Below are 18,110 nucleotides of genomic sequence, written 5' to 3'. Positions count from 1 at the left end.
GCCTTTGAATAGTTAGGATTAAATTGACCCAACAGCCACTGTCTTAAACTTGGCCTCCTTTTCCTGAGGTAGCAAACCTTATAAAAAGACAAAGCCTCATGGGAGATACAGTTCTGAGGCAGGTTGCCCTGAATGCCATATAGTTCTATGATGATAAGTGTGTATGTATTTAAGATCATACATCTTCCTAGTAAACACTTTCCTAAATTATCTTTTTTATTTGTTCTTAAAATTGTGATTTTTTTTTAAAAGACCAATTTGTTTGATAAAAATAATATAATGACTTTTTCTTTTCAGGAAGAAATTGCCTGATAAATTTTATTTGTCTTTTAACTCTGAGTCTTTCATGCCGTTCTGTTTTTCATATACTTGTTTTTACAACTGGATTGTCTGAGTATCTCTGAATTTTGATTGTTAGGTTTAGTCCATTTAGTTTCCTATAATTTTATACATTTGCCTTTATTTCCTTCATCTCATTTTCTGCTTTTAATATTTTGTATTTCCTTTTTGGTTGCTTTCCAGCCCATACCATTGTTGAAGTGTTCATTTGAAGAAGTAAATATGGGGCTGGCGAGATGGCTCAGTGGTTAAGAGCACCCGACTGCTCTTCCGAAGGTCCCGAGTTCAAATCCCAGCAACCACATGGTGGCTCATAACCATCTGTAATGAGATCTGATGCTGTCTTCTGGAGTGTCTGAAGACAGCAACAGTGTACTTACATATAATAAATAAATCTTAAAAAAAAAAGAAGTAAATATTTCAGATGACACACACACACACACACACACACAGGATCTTCACTTCCTATCTGTCAAGCTTCTTAACTGCTTTCCCATTTTTGCCATTTTTTATCTTAGTACCACAAGATAAAATAACCCCACTTACAAAATTTATTTTTCCTGTTATGGCAACTTGAAAAGAAGTTTAATTAGATGTTCTAATGCTCAGAGTGTGAGGCCGCTCCTTGGGGATGGGGTAACCACCATCCCATTTTACTTTAAATTATGGCTGCACCATGTTTTACAAGAGTGTATCTCAAGAGGCTAGCAGCCGGGAAAAAGCATGCCTTACTTGCAGAGATAGTTTATGCTTCAGGAGAAGATACAGCTGGTGCTGGTACTGGTCCCCAGTGAAGAAAAAAAAAAGTATATTTCACACTTAAATGGACCAGTGGCACACGTCTTGAGACTCTGATGCCAATTTTTAGTGGCTATAGTCAGCACAGTCTTAGAAGGGCAAAGTGACAGAGAGCCTATGTCCTCAAAGTTTTCCTCACCAAACCTAATAAGATAATAGTGACTAGGAAGAGATCTAGAATGGATAACAGCAACGGGAAGTGTCGCGCCTGTGAAGCTACTTGCAACATGAGCGACTGCCAATGTTCTCCAGTAAGGATATTTACCCAAGGTTGCTGAGGGTTAAGAACAAACAGAACTCCGAAGACACATTCTTTTGAGACAGCACAAAATACAACGTGCAGAAGTAAATGAGTCCATTTAAGTTAAGGGCGCAGGCTGTAGTGGGCGCTGTTCAGTGAGGCTCCGAGCCCCCACCGTCCATCTACTTTGATAAGAACAAAAGCGTTAGCTTCTTTTCACACAAACGGTTGCTGGTGCCTTACTTTTAGATCTCTCTCAAAACTGTCTTTGGCCAAAGAGAGCCAATTTCTCCAGATTTATGACTTCTTCCCAGGGCAGTTTGTACTAATGCCTAGCTGATATTAGGAAATACAGGCCTAGCTTAATTCTTCCAATTTGTGATAATGCTTAAGGGCCCTCTCCAGACACTGAGGTCCCTGCAGGATTAGCTGAGGCCTCTGTTGCAGTTGGATTACTGTATCATTTCCTCATCAAGTCTACTTTTTTCATGTCCCTAATGGTGTTCCACAGAGCATTCTCCAGACACCTCCTGACTGTAAATCTCCATCTCACACTTGGCTTTCAGGGGATTCTCCTCAGGGTACCATCTTTTCCTAATGATACTTCTAATATTAAAGAGTATTGCATTCTTACCTTGCTTGTGTGCCTATGTCTTGTGCTATAGGGCCATCCCTCAGTGGTAACCTACCTATGAAAATCCTGTGTGGCCCAGGATGCAGATGTATCCCTCTGTAATCATTTCTCTGGTCAGTTTTCTGGGTACTCCAGTGACATCATTGTCCCAGGATTAATTTCTATGTAAATTTCTCATCTTGACAGTTTCTACACTACTATAGACATATACACTTCAACAAGCAAATGAAACAGAAGCCTATAATTTTAATTCCTCTGGGAGTCTCTCATATGTGTATATATATATATATATATATATATATATATATATATATATATATATATCCCCTTTGTAGCCTAAAACATCCAATTTCATTGTTTCCCTGTTAAGGTGGGTGGATCTTTCCCCCCAATGCCTCTAATTACTCAGTCTCTATCCCTTTGAGCATTACAGCTTCATGAAGGGGTATTAGTTTCTAATTCAGTGTCTCATAAGACCCACGGCCTCATATCTGGCCTGATTGTATATTAAAACCCAAACTACTAGCTATTACTGAATTTGATAAGCACCCATGGGGAAGCTTTGGGATCAGATTCTATGCTTATAGCACTTAATTTCGGGCTCCTTGAGATTTCCATTTATTTCTTGCAGGTTGATATGCATTAATATCATTTTTAACATATTGCTAGGATCTAAAATTACCACAAAGTAGCAGCGTGTTTCCTGCAGTTAGATTTTTACCAAGAAATGAAACTCACGAGGGCAATGACCTTGGAATAGGAGGCAAGGAGATGACAGAGTAGAGAAAAAAAAATAAAGTTGAAAAGTATCCTTTCACCTCCAGATTGGCTAGGAATTGTTATGATGAAAACTTGTCTGAAATCCAAGTTGGGTTTGCTCTTTTCCCACATGGGACTCTGAGGTCTTTGAGAGAAGATCACTCTTGTTTGTTGTTTGAGTCTTTTGAATTGCCAGAATCACATTAGATGTTGAGTGGATACTTGTTGACTAAATGATTCTTTAATAAAGCAATGCTGTATCAAATGTCTCTAAATTTAAAAAATGAGAAGCAATAATATTGTCTACTATGTAAAAACTAGTCTACAGAGGATGATAAAAAGTAATAGAAAATGAAATGTGAACCGACTTTGCATATTCATTTATTCTAACTTTTTTTCCTACAGATTCTTATTGTCTATTATTTAATCTGGCACTGTGCCTGCCATTAAAAATGTGACAATGAGACATGGTCTATGTCTATGTCCAGAAGTAGAGAAATTTAAATGAATGAGCTCACAGCTAGCAAACAGAAATTACAACATAGTTTAAGGAAAGGAGAGTCAAACATTTTACTACCCCAGGACAATTTCTGCTTATATTTACTGTTTGGTGTAATTATCAATAGCACCCAGGTCACTTTTAGAGGCATGCCACTTTGGCTGATCATCCTGACTATGCCTGAGAGGTCCATGATATTTGTAAAGGCTATGGTAGGAGATGCTACCTGGTTAGTGAGTTCAGAGAAGCCTTCCTTAGGAAAGTCAAGATTGAGCTGAGGCATGAAAGGGGGAAACATAGAGGCCAAATCTATGGATTTATGGAACAGCACAAAGCAAGGCACAGTCAAACAGTCAATAGGCCTGTCTTCTTAGAGTATCAAAGACAAGAAGATGTGTCAAGTGGTGGAAGGCATAGACTCTACAAGCCGGAAGCATTAAGAATTTTGAGGTTCATCTTTCAGCCTAAGGTAGAGATTGGGGAAGTAAGGAATTTGGCATTTTGAGAGATTTTTCTTGGACCTGAAGTGTACAAGACAGATTTAAGAGAATCCAGGAAACTGATTAGAAGTTTGAGATACTGGTCTAGTTAAGAGAGGATAGAACTTGAAATTGAATGGGGAAGAAGACAAAATGAAGTGGCCTTAAAGTAAATCTAGAATGGAAAATAAATAGAATTTGAAGATGGATTGGTTAAGGGAAGGAGAAATGGGAAAGTATGTAGAAGCAAGTGATGACACACACCTGGGAGGAGAGTGGTCCATATCTCTGTATTGAGATGTAGCACATCTTCTTATCTATGCATGCTTTTGTCTCTTTAGGAATCCATCATTCATTGACACCTGGCACACAGCAAGTACTATGGGTAACAACAAACATGAGGAGAATAAGCACACAGATGTGTATGTTTATCAGTTATACTCTCAGCGACAAGCAATGAGTGTTCTGAAGTGGAGCACTCCAGCTGGGTTGGTTCATGACTCCATGATGTCATGGGATATACGCCTTTGGTCTGTCTTCTTTGTCTTTCTGTTTGTTGTCTTTTCATTGACAAGTACCTTTGATGGCTGTTAACTTCAAATACACGTGAATATGATAGTGGCCAGCAACTGGATCACCCTTTGCCCCATGTACTTTTATGTCGTAATCCTCCCAATGGAGTCCTCCTCCTATCTTAGCACACAACCCAGTATCATAGGTCTAGACCTGAGAAAAGGTTAGACAGAATAGCAGAATCTCCATGGTTTGTATATGGCTGGGCAAAAGAATCTGAGTTGCCAAATAAACTTACAGTTTGTTTTTTTTTTTGTAAGGAAAGGGGGTGGAATTAATACTGAATAAGTAAGCAGGGAGCCAACTCCCTCTGTGGGGCAAGGAAGTCTGCAGTATAGTCTTGGGAGTGGACAGTGCAGTTTAGGGGGTTAGAGTAGAAGTCACCTTGAAGTTTTGAGGAGAAGAGATGTTTTGAAGGCTGAGAAAAAGTTATTAAGTTTATGTCTCTCTGAAAGTAAACCTGGAGTCTAAGATTATATCACTTAAAAGAACACAAGATAAATCCATATTTATCCACTGACTCTTGATTTCAGGTGTCCTTGCGGCCCCTATGAATTTTCCAAAGTCATATAAATACCGCCTCTTGCTGTTTCTAAGCTTCATTGCACTGCAAGAGAAATGGCTCAAGAGTGTTTTGCATATAATACCAGACATATTTGTGACCTAGCTCTGGCTGAGTTCGAGCCTGACCTGTTTCTATCATTGCCATTGGAATAGGTCGCTAGTTTTTGCCAGATTTTGAGTTGTCAAGATAACAATTTATCTATCTTGTTGTCAGAGTCACAGCTATTTTGCCCAACTCAAGGGGAATCTAAATGACTCTCCCTGCTCATGGTGTGCAACTCATATTCCAAATGCATTCAATTCCAGTCACCCGCACCCTGCCACACCCTGTAGCTAAAGATTGCAAGCCACCAGTGTCAGACACTGTCTGCTGATGTGGGTTCCCTTCTCAAAGACCACCTCCCTTCTAGTTTCCTCTAAATGATCACTGAAATGGCTGGCCACAGTTACCACATCAGTTACCCAGGTCTCCCTCGGGCTCACAGCTTTCCCACATTTTCCCATGTCTCCCGTCATCATGCTCGCAGCCCTCCGTTCACAAATCACTCTTCCACAGAACCTCAGTTGCCCAGTGTGAACCATAACCTCTCGGCTTTGTAAGAGGCCAGTCGTGAAGGTTCTTGCTTTTAAGGCAAACCTCCAGCCTTGTTTCACAAGGGCAACCAGAAATGGTTCTGCGTGCTTCATAACTCATTCCCTTTGGCTTTCTTCCCCCTCACAATAGATCCTTTTCAGGGTCTTAACCACAAACACTAAATTACCCCCTGCATCCTTTCCCTCTTCTTCCAAGGAGTGCTTGGAGAGGAACCCAATGGTGGGCAGATATTCTCCAAAAGCATTTTGTGTCAAATAACAAAACAAGGTTGTCGTTTAAATACAAATACTAGTAGTGATTTCCATGAAAAGCTGGAGTAGTAATTACCACCTTGGAAAGCATATCATAATGACTTCTTGCAGTGCCATTTAGGCTGTGTTCTCTTCTTATTCTCCAGGCACTGCTCCTAACTGCGCTACCCCAAGAAAACGCACTGAGAGAAAACAGTAACATACAGAGCGGAGGAAAACCCTGGTGACCATTGGCAGCCAGATGGAGCAGGGGTGACCCAGCTCAGTCACCCCTGGATGTTCAGGTTCCTCCTGTCTTCCTTTTCACCCTCAAAACTATAGACACAGCTGCCAGTCGGTCTATCAAAATATGTTCACAAAACATCTATCACTAAGCCTGATACTTTGTGCGTATTTGTTACTAGGTAATGAGACTTACTGTAGAACCAAGTAACTTAAACTGGGCTCTTCTCTGTTTTCTACTGATCCAGCAGAGAAGAAGCTCCGGCCATCAGCAGCCACAGACTGAAACCACAGAGACTGGGAGCCAGCATACGTCCGTCCATCTTTTAAACTGTGTATGTCAGATACTTCGTCATAGCAATGAAGAATCTGACCAATATGGCATCTCCTCCATTATGTCTTAGATCTTTCAACAGCTAGCACTTTGTCACCACTGCTACTGTTCTTATGGCCATATGTGTGTTCAATATATAAAATTATACATATAACATATACACCTTATATGTAGAATTTTATATATTATGTAATATTTATAATTATATAACTATAAACACATATTTGTATAATATAAATATATTCTATAAATTTATAAAATATAAAATATGTTAGATATTGAAATATTATATAGTATATAAAATAAATATATAAGCATATGTAATATTCATAAAACATGAATATTTATTTCATATATATACATACATATAAAATTCTTTTTTCAGGTGGAATTTAGCTGGGTAGAGACTATCATTCTTCACCATGCAAGTACTTAATAAACATCTTTTTAATGAATGAATGAATGAATGAGTGAATGAGCAACACAAGTCAAGGGTTTTCATCTGTGGTACTTTCCTCTGTGGTTGATCTTAGTGAAATATGGTAACCAATTTCTTCTTTCACAAAGTGAAAATAATAACCTCTGACTTTCACAAGATGGCGTTTGAAAGAGGTGCCACCGTGAAAGAGTTTTTAGGTGTACAAGAGCAGGCTGAAGCTGAGGCTGGCTCACAGGCTCATGAGGGATGGTAGAGATAGCTGTCATAGGATAAAGGTCAGCTGACACTATGTCTTCCTCCTTGAGGGACAGTCAGCATTCCCATCACTGTCAGCACACACATGCTCTCTGTACCCATGGCCTCTTTCAGCATGGTTTGTGGAAGCCCTGGGTAGGGAGGGAGACCCACACTATGGGGATGGAAAAGCTTAAATGTGAGGTATTGTTCTTCTCAGACCTCTCAGCTCTCTTGATCTTTCAGTTCCCCTGGTTTGTGCTTTGTTGTGGTTGTTAAAGGTTGTTGCATAGGGGCACAGTTTCCGCTGTGTTTTTAGAATGTATTTCTCTTTTCATTAACCCGTAGCCAGATGTGGTGCATGGGACTGGAATCCTGGCACTCAGGAGGCAGAAACAGGTGTATCATAGCAAGTTCGAAGCCAGCCTGGTTTATATAGAGTATTCCAGGCCAGCAGAGGCATTATAGTAAGATCCTGCCTCAAAAGTAAAACGGAACAAATAGAAATTAAACCAAGGAAACATTTCTCTTTCGATGGTTGTTACATCCCTCCCCCATCATTCTAATGGAAGCCACTAGTGTGGTCCCAACCAGTAAAACTTGTGGCCTTTTGAAAATATCACACGCATAGGCTCTCACAGTGTGTCACCAGCAGAGATTAGCTTTCACTTAACTTGTCTTTGAGGCTTATCTGAGTGTTTCTTTTTTATAAAAGTAATATTCTTTTGTAAGGATATATTCTGTTTACTTGCCTATCCGATAGCTTACATTTGAAGTGAGATTGCTGATACACATGCTGCATGCGTGTGTAATCTTGTGAAAAATGGCCAGGCTGTTTTCCAGAAGGGCTGTGATATTACACACACACACACACACACACACACACACACACACACACACACACACACGCACACACACATGCACGCACACACACATGCACGCACACACGCACATACATCCTTCTTCTCTGTGCACACTCTGGCCATATTTTATCCATCCTTACCAACAGGCTGTGCATGCGTTGTCTCAGTTTCAGCGAGTGTTTCCTCCAAAGGTCTTCTGCCTGTTGACGGTGCACCCACTCTGAAGATGTTTTTCAATTATTGGTTTGCTGTTGAACTTTAAGAATTACTTAAGTACTCTGGATACACATCCCATCAGATATGTTATCTGAAAATGCTTCCACGCAATGGCAGCACGCCTTTTCAATATAATTTTGTTAAGTTTGGATGAAGTGGTTTATTCATTTTAAAATTTAATTGGTTGTACTTTTGATAAGATGCCTAGGAATTATTTGCTTAACCGTGATTCATGGCCTTTCTTGTAACATCTTAATATTTTGATATTTTTAAGTTTAGACCTATGATCAGTTCTATATTGATTTTTAATCACGTGTGAGGTTGTGAGGTTTACAGCAAAGGGTCTTTTTTAATTTTAACTCTTTGAATTTGGTTACCCAATAGTTCCAGTGTCCTTCATGAAAGTAGTATCCTTGTTCATCAAATTACTTGTATATTTGCCGACAATTGTATTTATAAGTGGTTGCGTTTCTGTGGCTCTATCGTGGACATCTAGCTATGGGTTTAACTCTTCTCCAAACTCAGATATGATTACTCTAGCTTCCTAGCCACTTTACAACCAGCCAGTGTTGCTCTCCTATTTACATGCTTTTTCAATTTTATTTTTGCTTTTCTGACTCCCTTGTCTTTCCACACAAATGTTAGAATCATCTTTCTCTATGAAACCCTTGCTAGAATTCTGATGGAAACTGTACAGTATTTGTAGATCCATTTAGGGAGACCTATTAACTATTATGTGTCCTCCCATCCATGAACGTAGTATGGAATTCTAACCATTTAGGTCTGCTTTCATCCATCAGAAAGTTGTAGTTTTGACCACACAGATCTTGAAAATGTTTTGTTAAATTTAAACCCAAGTTTTCTTTTTTTTTTTTTTTTTTTTTATTTTTTTTTCCATTTTTTATTAGGTATTTAGCTCATTTACATTTCCAATGCTATACCAAAAGTCCCCCTTACCCACCCACCCCCACTCCCCTACCCACCCACTCCCCCCCTTTGGCCCTGGCGTTCCCCTGTACCGGGGCACACAAAGTCTGCGTGTCCAATGGGCCTCTCTTTCCAGTGATGGCCGACTAGGCCATCTTTTGATACATATGCAGCTAGAGTCAAGAGCTCAGGGGTACTGGTTAGTTCATAATGTTGTTCCACCTATAGGGTTGAAGATCCCTTTAGCTCCTTGGGTACTTTCTCTAGCTCCTCCATTGGGAGCCCTGTGATCCATCCATTAGCTGACTGTGAGCATCCACTTCTGTGTTTGCTAGGCCCCGGCATAGTCTCACAAGAGACAGCTACATCTGGGTCCTTTCGATAAAATCTTGCTAGTATATGCAATGGTGTCAGCGTTTGGATGCTGATTATGGGGTGGATCCCTGGATATGGCAGTCTCTACATGGTCCATCCTTTCATCTCAGCTCCAAACTTTGTTTCTGTAACTCCTTCCATGGGTGTTTTGTTCCCACTTCTAAGGAGGGGCATAGTGTCCACACTTCAGTCTTCATTTTTATTGAGTTTCATGTGTTTAGGAAATTGTATCTTATATCGTGGGTATCCTAGGTTTTGGGCTAGTATCCACTTATCAGTGAGTACATATTGTGTGAGTTCCTTTGTGATTGTGTTACCTCACTCAGGATGATGCTCTCCAGGTCCATCCATTTGGCTAGGAATTTCATAAATTCATTCTTTTTAATAGCTGAGTAGTACTCCATTGTGTAGATGTACCACATTTTCTGTATCCATTCCTCTGTTGAGGGGCATCTGGGTTCTTTCCAGTTTCTGGCTATTATAAATAAGGCTGCTATGAACATAGTGGAGCATGTGTCCTTCTTACCAGTTGGGGCTTCTTCTGGATATATGCCCAGGAGAGGTATTGCTGGATCCTCCGGTAGTACTATGTCCAATTTTCTGAGGAACCGCCAGACTGATTTCCAGAGTGGTTGTACAAGCCTGCAATTCCACCAACAATGGAGGAGTGTTCCTCTTTCTCCACATCCTCGCCAGCATCTGCTGTCACCTGAATTTTTGATCTTAGCCATTCTCACTGGTGTGAGGTGGAATCTCAGGGTTGTTTTGATTTGCATTTCCCTGATGATTAAGGATGTTGAACATTTTTTCAGGTGCTTCTCTGCCCCAAGTTTTCTTTATTATTGGGGAGACATTATAAATTATATTACCTTTGAAATTTTGACTTCTAGTTGTATATTACAACATACAGAATATAATTTTTTTATGTTGCACTCCTAGTTTTCCATGCTGTGTAATCAATCTGGTTTGCTTTCATTTTTGTCTGTGGCAATTTTATACTGTCTGTCTGATTTTTTATGAATGTAATGTCAGCCCTATAAAATAAGCTGGAAATTGTATGAATTTTCTATTTCCTGAAGTGCACTGTCTAGAATTTGTGTTATATGTTTTTCTTCATATGCTTGTGAAGCCATTTAGGTTGGGAGACTGGGTGGAGCTTTTAACTATAAGTCTAACTTCTTTAGTAGCTGAAAGACAGTGGAGGTTATCTGTTTCATTTGTGTGAATTTGGTACTCTGAGGTTGCTAGGTTCATGGTCTGCTCCATTTCAGTTGGTCATTCTTCTCTCATCTTGAGGTTTTGCCATGATGTCTTCCTCTTGTTCCTGACATTGGCCAGTTGTACATCCTGGCCTTTTCCTTTGCCAGTATGCTAAAGATTAATGAATTTTATTGATCTGTCAAAGATCCAGCTTTTAGTTCCATTGATTTTTCTCATTTTCAGTTTTATTGATTTCAGCTTTCATCTTTACTATAATATTTCTTCTGTATGCTTTGTTTCATTTTTCTCTTGTTTTCTAATTGCGTCAATTGTCAGATTAAATATCGATTTGCACTCTTTCTTCTTTTCAAGCACTACCATTTATTGTCATCGATATGTTCCTAGACCCTGTTTTGTTTCATCCACAAATTTTGCCATTCTGTATTTTTGTGCACATCTACTTTAAAGTACTGAAAAAATTAAGTGTCGTATGAAACAATATAGTAGAAGCTTACTAAAATGATACATACATGAAGGCAAGATAAATGAAATCACCAAGTATGGAGAAGACAAGGTCCCAACTGGATATCTCTTGTCACCAAATGAAACTTCCAGTTCTGGAAATTGGTTACGTCTAATTGAAGTTTTGGCCAAAGACACCCAAACAACCCAGGCCATTGTCACAGCTATTGATTACTCCCTCCAAAATGATGGTAAGACCCTCTCTATTGCTGAAGACAAGATGCACACAACTCGTTGAAAATGGAAAAAATCAGGCTGGCACCTACTTAGAGCCTTTCATCCCACGGACGATACTGAAAGAACCGTGTTCACTACCAAACTCAAAAGGTGAACACCAACCAGCTACAAAACCTTTAATCTACAATGGTACCTGCCTGCAAGATGTGCTTTGCAATTGTGACACAAAACTTGTGGGAGTTACCAACCAATCTCTGATTGGATTTCAGGCCCACTCTGTAAGATGGAACCTAACCCCTGTACTCCTCTGGTGGCCAAGAACCTGAGACTAGATAGGCCAGGAACTGGGGGAAAACAAAACAGTACTGTCCTGCTGAAGGATGTAACAATAGGATGATTCCTGATGACATTTTTCCTATTCTCAGATCAGTGCCTTACTTGGCCATTATCAGAAAAGCTTCCTTCTGCTAAAGATGGAAGCAAGTACAGAGGGAGCTCTGTATTTGAGAGATGAGGTTGAGAGGGTGAGAGACCTTTAAACAGCGAGTCCTAAATGGAATGTCTCCATGAACTCTTGGGGCTTAGAGAACCCTGGGGAAGAGGAGGTGGAGAGCCAGATGGGACAGAGGACTCCAAGGAGAGAAGGACTTCTAAACACATCAAAGCTATGGACATATGAACTCAGAGACTGGCAGCATGCATCGGGCCTGTATGAGTCTATGCAAGATGAGGTCCTGCCACTGAGAGGAGTGGCCACAAGCCCCCATCCCTAACACAGAAGGTATTTCCATCTGATAACCACTAACAAATGAAAACCAGAGTCTCCCTAGGGATACGAACTACCCTTAAGGGCTTGTCCATGCCCAGCAGCAGATGGCCAACACAAAACAAGTTCAGTGGCATCATGGGAGTTTCTCTTCTCCATGATGTTTTCTACCTTACAGAAGCTTTGCATATTTGTGACTTCCAGTTTTTATGGGATTCCTGTGGATGTAAAAGTGTGTCTCTGTGTCTGTGTTTCTTGCACTTTTTCTTTGACTACTTTTCTTCTTCTTTTTTTTGTTTTTTGTTCTATTCTTGTTTGTTCATTTTATCTTATTTTCTTATTCTTTAGATGCCTGTTGGTTTTCCGGGGAGAGACAGAAAGGGTGTGGAAGTGGATGTGGATGGGATCAGAGGTGAGGAGGAGCTGGGGGAGATAAAACTTCAATCAGAATGTTATGAAAAATAATCCATTTTCAATAAAAGAAAAATTAGGAAAAAAATGTCTCAGGTGGGTCCCCTTTGAACCATAAACCATTTGAGATACATGATTTAGTTTCTGAGTGTAAAAAATGTCCTTGTCTTCTTCGGTTGTTGGTTTTTATTCAAATTCAATGATTGTCCGTGGGAATAGTTTTAAGGACTTCAATTTTTAAAAATGTGTTACTGTTTGTATTATGGGCCAGGTATGACCTATCTTGGTGAACCTTTTCACGTCTTCACAGGAAGATACAAATTTACTGCTCTTAGTAGGGTGGTCTGCAAATGTTGCTGGTTAAAGCTTAAACCTGGCTTATTAAATGCAGCTCCCACTAATACTGATGAAAGAAATGTTCAAGTCCTCAAATGTAATTGGAATCCATCTAGGTTTTTCCTTCTCTCTGTCACTTTTGTTTAATGTATTTTGTAATTAGATAAGTACATTTATTAAAATGCTATTTCTTTCTGGTGAGATGGTCCTTGTACAGTATTCCTCTCACCCACGCTAATTTTCTTTCATATGCAATCTACTTTGCTCTACATTAATACAGTCCCTCAAACTTCCTTTGGAGTAGGTTTTTGTGTGATATTTTTTTCTATCTTTTTTCTTTTACTATACCTTTATTATTAATACCTTTCACAATATATAAACATATCATAATTTACATTTACCACACTTTTATCATTGTGAAGTAAATTATGGACAGAATATAGTTGCATCATTTTCTTAGTGTAGCAATACCTGCCTTTTATTTGGTGCCTAAAGATCATTTATATTTAATGTTATGTTTCATATTATTTACTTTGCTCATAATTACCATTTATTCTTCATTTCATTTCCTGAGTCTTACCCTAATTTTCAATATTTGAACATGGCTTATCCCATGTATTCCTGTTTAAATTGTCTACTGTACTGCTTCCTGTGTCTTTGTGTGGGATTCTTTTTAGTTGCTTTGGTGAATAGCATATATATTTAGCCTCCTGCAGCCTACTTAAAGTCAAAATTTTACCACTTCAAATGGCAAACCAACCAACCAACCAAACAAACACTTTTAACGCTGGGTGTTGTAGAACATTACCTGCATTCTCAGAATCGGAAAAGCAAAGCTAGGTGGACCCTGAGCTCAAGGCTAGCCTGGTCTACAAATAAAGTTCTAGAATAGTCAGGGATACACAGAGAAGCCCTGTCTTGAAAACAAACAAATAACCAACCAAAAGACAAAAGACAAAATAAAACAAAATCTTTACCACTCTGTATTGGTCCTTAGGCCTAATAGTGTCAGACTTGTTGTGTATTATGTTAGCATATAGTGAAACCTTCTCTCCCTCTCCCCCTCCCCCTCCCCCTCCCTCTCCCTCTCTCTGTGTGCATGTGTGTGTGCGTGTGCGTGTGCGTGTGTGTGTGTGTGTGTGTGTGTAATTACATTTATGTTCAGTTATTTTTGAACCTCTGTGTGAGCATGTGAGTATGGGGGCAGATGCTATGTATATTCTTCAATCACCCTCTCTGTTTTTTTTTTAAAAAATAATTCTTTACATTGGTATTCTGCCTTCCCTTCACATATGCCTGTGTGAGGGTGTCATGGCCTCTTGAACTGGAACTACAGACAGTTGTAAACTGCCATGTGGGTGCTAGGATTTGAACCTGGGTCTTCGGAAGAACAGTCAGTGGTCTTAACTGCTGAGCCATCTCTCACTGAATGTGGAGCTCATTGGTTTGCCTGGAATGGTTGGCCAGTAAACTCTAGGGACGCTCCTGCCTCCACACCCCACCCCTACTTTAAGTGTTGGAATTGGAGGTGTGCACCGCCCTGCTTGATTTTTTTGTTGTTGTTGTTTACATGGGTGCTGGAGATATGAACTCAATTTCTCATATTTATGTGGCAACCATCTTACCAATATGGTAGTATCTCAAGTCACTAATATAATAAATGTTCATATAGTATCATTTGCCGCCTTTTCTCTGAAAAAAAATTTTGTTCTAAGCAATTCCTTTGGAGTAGGCTAATTAGCAACACTGTCTTTTAGTTCCCCTTCTGGGAGGATCCCTTTATTTCCCTTACCCCTCAAGCGTATTTTCTCTGGGTGGAAAGTCTCTCCTTGAGATGTATTTCTTTCAGTGCCTGGAAAAACTCTATCACTTCCATCCGGTCTTCCTACTTGAGACAGGATGTCCAGCTACCAGGGTGGGTTTTCTCTGTTGTCGTTTGTTTCCAGTAGTTTGATTATGATATTTCTGGGCATATTTTTTAATTATTCTACTCGAGAATGCATAGTTCCTTGAATGTAGATCATGATTTTCACTGAATTGATACATTCTCGGGCATCATTTCTTCAAATATTGTTATTTTTTAGCCACAATCTTTATTCTCTCCCCAAAGACTCGTATGACAGGAATATTGTGCCTCTTGATACACCACAATCCTGGTGGTTATCCTTTTTTATATCATTATTATTCCATCTTTTCCCCCATTACTGTATTAAGGTCATTTCTATTAGTCCCTCTTCTGTTTCATTGGCTCCCTCCTCCTTCATTTTCAATCTGCTCTTGAGCCCACCAAGTGGGTTTTTAACCTGTAGCTGTTCCTTCTGTGAAAATGTCCATGAGGTGTATTTTTATTTCTTTACTGAGAATATCATTCTATTAATTTAGCAGATTTTTTGCCCTTCCCTGGGGGAGTATTTTTACAATAGTTGCTTCCATTGTTGATTTTGTCGTTGTCGTCGACATAGATTGATTGACATCCTGTGAGTTGAGTGAATCTGTTTGCTTTTTTTTTTTTTTCTTTCAGGCTTTTGTATGCTGACTAATTTGGATCATGTTCTAGATATTTTAAATGTACTGTGATAAACGCTGGGTTTTTTTTTAATTCTATGGAGAACAGTGATAATTTTGTTAGAGAATTTTAACGGTTTGGCTTTAGGCAACACGGGACAAATGGTTTTGTGTGAGTTCAGCTTCCAACTTCAGTTTTGATTCTGTAAACCGTGTGCTGCCGTTTCGATTGGTCCTGTGTGTATGCTAACTTGCTGGCTAAGCAGAAACCTAGGTGGCAGTTTGTCTCACGATTCACTCTCTCGGAACATGGTATGCTCTTCAGGGTGAAGTGGACAAGTTGTAAAAGACTTGCAATCACGCCAGGGCTTTCCACTGACCAGGTTCCTGCTTTAACTCCATTAGACGTGCAGAGCTTGATATACCCTACTCTTCTGTGCACTCCCTGAAGCTGTGACCAGGTCCAGATGTAGAAATAAATGCAGCAGGATCTTGCTACAGATCCGCTGTTCAGAGAGAGGGCTAATCTTTCTGTAGATTTAGTCCCATGAGATTCTGAGCTGATACCCCTATGACATGTTGCTTGGCAGGGTATGAGACAATGTAAATAACCAAAAATATAGAGGAAATATCTTCCTATCCAAGCATTAGGAGAGATTTTCCTGCTGTTCAAGCTAGAACAAGTTGGCTGGGCCATGCACAGCTTTGCCAGGTATTGGGCAACATGGAATCCAATCAAAGAATAAGACCAGGAAAAATGAATGTGCTTCAAACTCTTGTCTCTATACTTTTTAGAGTCCGTGGATTCTGCAAGTTTTCCAGCTGAAAGAAACGAAGTTGGGTTATTCTATCCCAGAACTACTAGGTACAAATCTGAGCTCTCTGTTTCCTCAGAACTTTGTTTTTTGTACTCCGTGAGGGTTAAACACAGAACTTAGCAACCCTGTACCACCTCTAAGCCTGATGTGGTGCCTTGAATGTGATTTTGTGTCTAGAATTATTAGGACATATGGGCAGGATTCATATCTACCTCATCAAGTTTGAAGCCTCAACAGAAACGGCTAACATGGTTGGACACACCAAGGGAGGCTTAGCCTATCCCTTGATCCTAACTTCTGGCTACTTCTCAGATTTCTCTGTTTTGCTTCATTGGCTATGCTCTGAGCCGGACTGTCTAAAATGGTTTCTGTATTCCTACGTCTGGAACCTGAGCTGAACTACTTGGAACAGTGAGGGCTGACAGTTCACTCGCCACAGGTACTTCTGTATTACACAGCAAGGAAATTTCACAGGAGTCAAGTTTCTTAGACAGGAACTGGATTCCCCAAAGAATCTTCCTCTCTCATGTTTTAGCTTCATTCGACTTTGTGATGCATATGCATACCTTAAACCCTCTTCAGAGCAAGACAGAATAGAAACATGTAAATCAAGTGGAATAGAAACATGTAAATCAGGTATCAAGAGACAAAAAAGAGGTGCACAATAGAAGCGAGAGAGAGAGAGAGAGAGAGAGAGAGAGAGAGAGAGAGCAAACTCAGTTGATAAGTACTTGCTGGAAAAGCCTGGGGACCTGATCTCACCCCCCAAAACCCACACAAGGAAAGTTGGGTGTAGTGGTGCATGACTGTAATCCTAGTACTGGGAAAACAGAGACAGGCAGATCAGTGGGGCATGCTGAAAAGACAGCCTACCCATGCTAGTGAGAGACAGTGGGTCAACAAACAACATGGGTGTTACCTGGGAGGACTGACAATTGTATTGTTCTTTAACCTCACACAGGGGCACAAAATGCAAGGCATCCCCCAACACACACAGACACATGTATACATGCTTACACACACTGACACACACATGCATACATACACACATACACATGCATATGTACGCACATACACATGCACACATACACACACAGGACACAGTGGCTTCCCTAAAGGAATTTTAGGTAGTCTTTAACAGCACCCATGGTTTCCTAAAGGTTATGTTGACATGAAGTGTTGCATTTATTTAAAGGAAGAAGTAGACACATCAGACCTCCTTAAACATAGATTTGAGTTTATTGTTTTACTTAATTTCTAAAGAAGATAATATTTAGACCACCTAAAAGGATTAAAGAGAAATTTTTTTTAAATGATGTGATTTGCTAAAAGGTAGATGTGTTAGAAAAATCAAGGCATATTTTGGGCACCAGCAACCTGCTAGTTGGGCTGGAAATCCTGTGCAGTGCAATTCTGGGTGGTAGACTTTTTTTGCCTCATCGAAGTGTCCATTCACCTTGTAACTGTACCTTGATTTCCTTCTGATAACCATCATTTTCCAAGTCCCAGATGAGAAGCCGAGCAGGAGTCTAAGCAACTGGTTAATGGGAGAATGAAATGATTTAGGGATGGAGACATGAGTCTCTGCCACCAAGGAACCTTGCTGGATCTTTCTACTGAGTGAGAAGCTGAGCAATAGAGAGACCAAGCATACTCATTCTGTCTCTTCCATACTGTACCAAGCCTGAGGCTTCACTGCTACAAACAGATGGAGGGAATAGTGTACAGTGAGAGAATGCTTGGGTCCTGCATCTAGCCATACCTGAATATTCAGAGTGCTGTTCCAGACTCTCAGAGACTGGGGTTTGAACCGGGTGTTAGAGAAGGATGAGGGAAATAGTGCATAACTAGAAAAAGCTGAACATCATTGCAAGAGTGCGTGGCTTTTAGTAGTTTAATACTAAGCCATCTTTCTACCTTTGTCTCCCATGCAGCCCTGACTTTATTCTTTGCTCTACCCACTGAATTTACCACATTCCATTTTTGTATGAATTTATTTAGTTTTTATTATTTTTGAGCATGCATGTTTGTGT

At 39.9% G+C, this 18,110-nt stretch overlaps 1 long non-coding RNA gene across 3 annotated transcripts in view; it reads left to right on the top strand.

Moving 5' to 3' along the window:
- Gm32004 overlaps positions 1–6,741 on the top strand; it is a 41,769-nt gene extending 35,028 nt beyond the window's left edge. For 2 of the 3 annotated variants that reach the window (XR_382878.4, XR_873929.1), the window contains 2 exons: positions 4,091–6,016; positions 6,203–6,741. This is a non-coding gene — a long non-coding RNA (predicted gene, 32004). Of the gene's footprint in view, positions 1–4,090 lie in introns of all 3 variants that reach the window. The other variant, XR_382879.3, reaches the window with a different exon arrangement.
- Positions 6,742–18,110: the final 11,369 nt, after the last annotated feature.

This window comes from Mus musculus, chromosome 13 (genome assembly GCF_000001635.26).
Source record: "Mus musculus strain C57BL/6J chromosome 13, GRCm38.p6 C57BL/6J".
NCBI lineage: Eukaryota > Metazoa > Chordata > Mammalia > Rodentia > Muridae > Mus > Mus musculus.
This window is presented reverse-complemented; position numbering and strand designations above follow the sequence as displayed.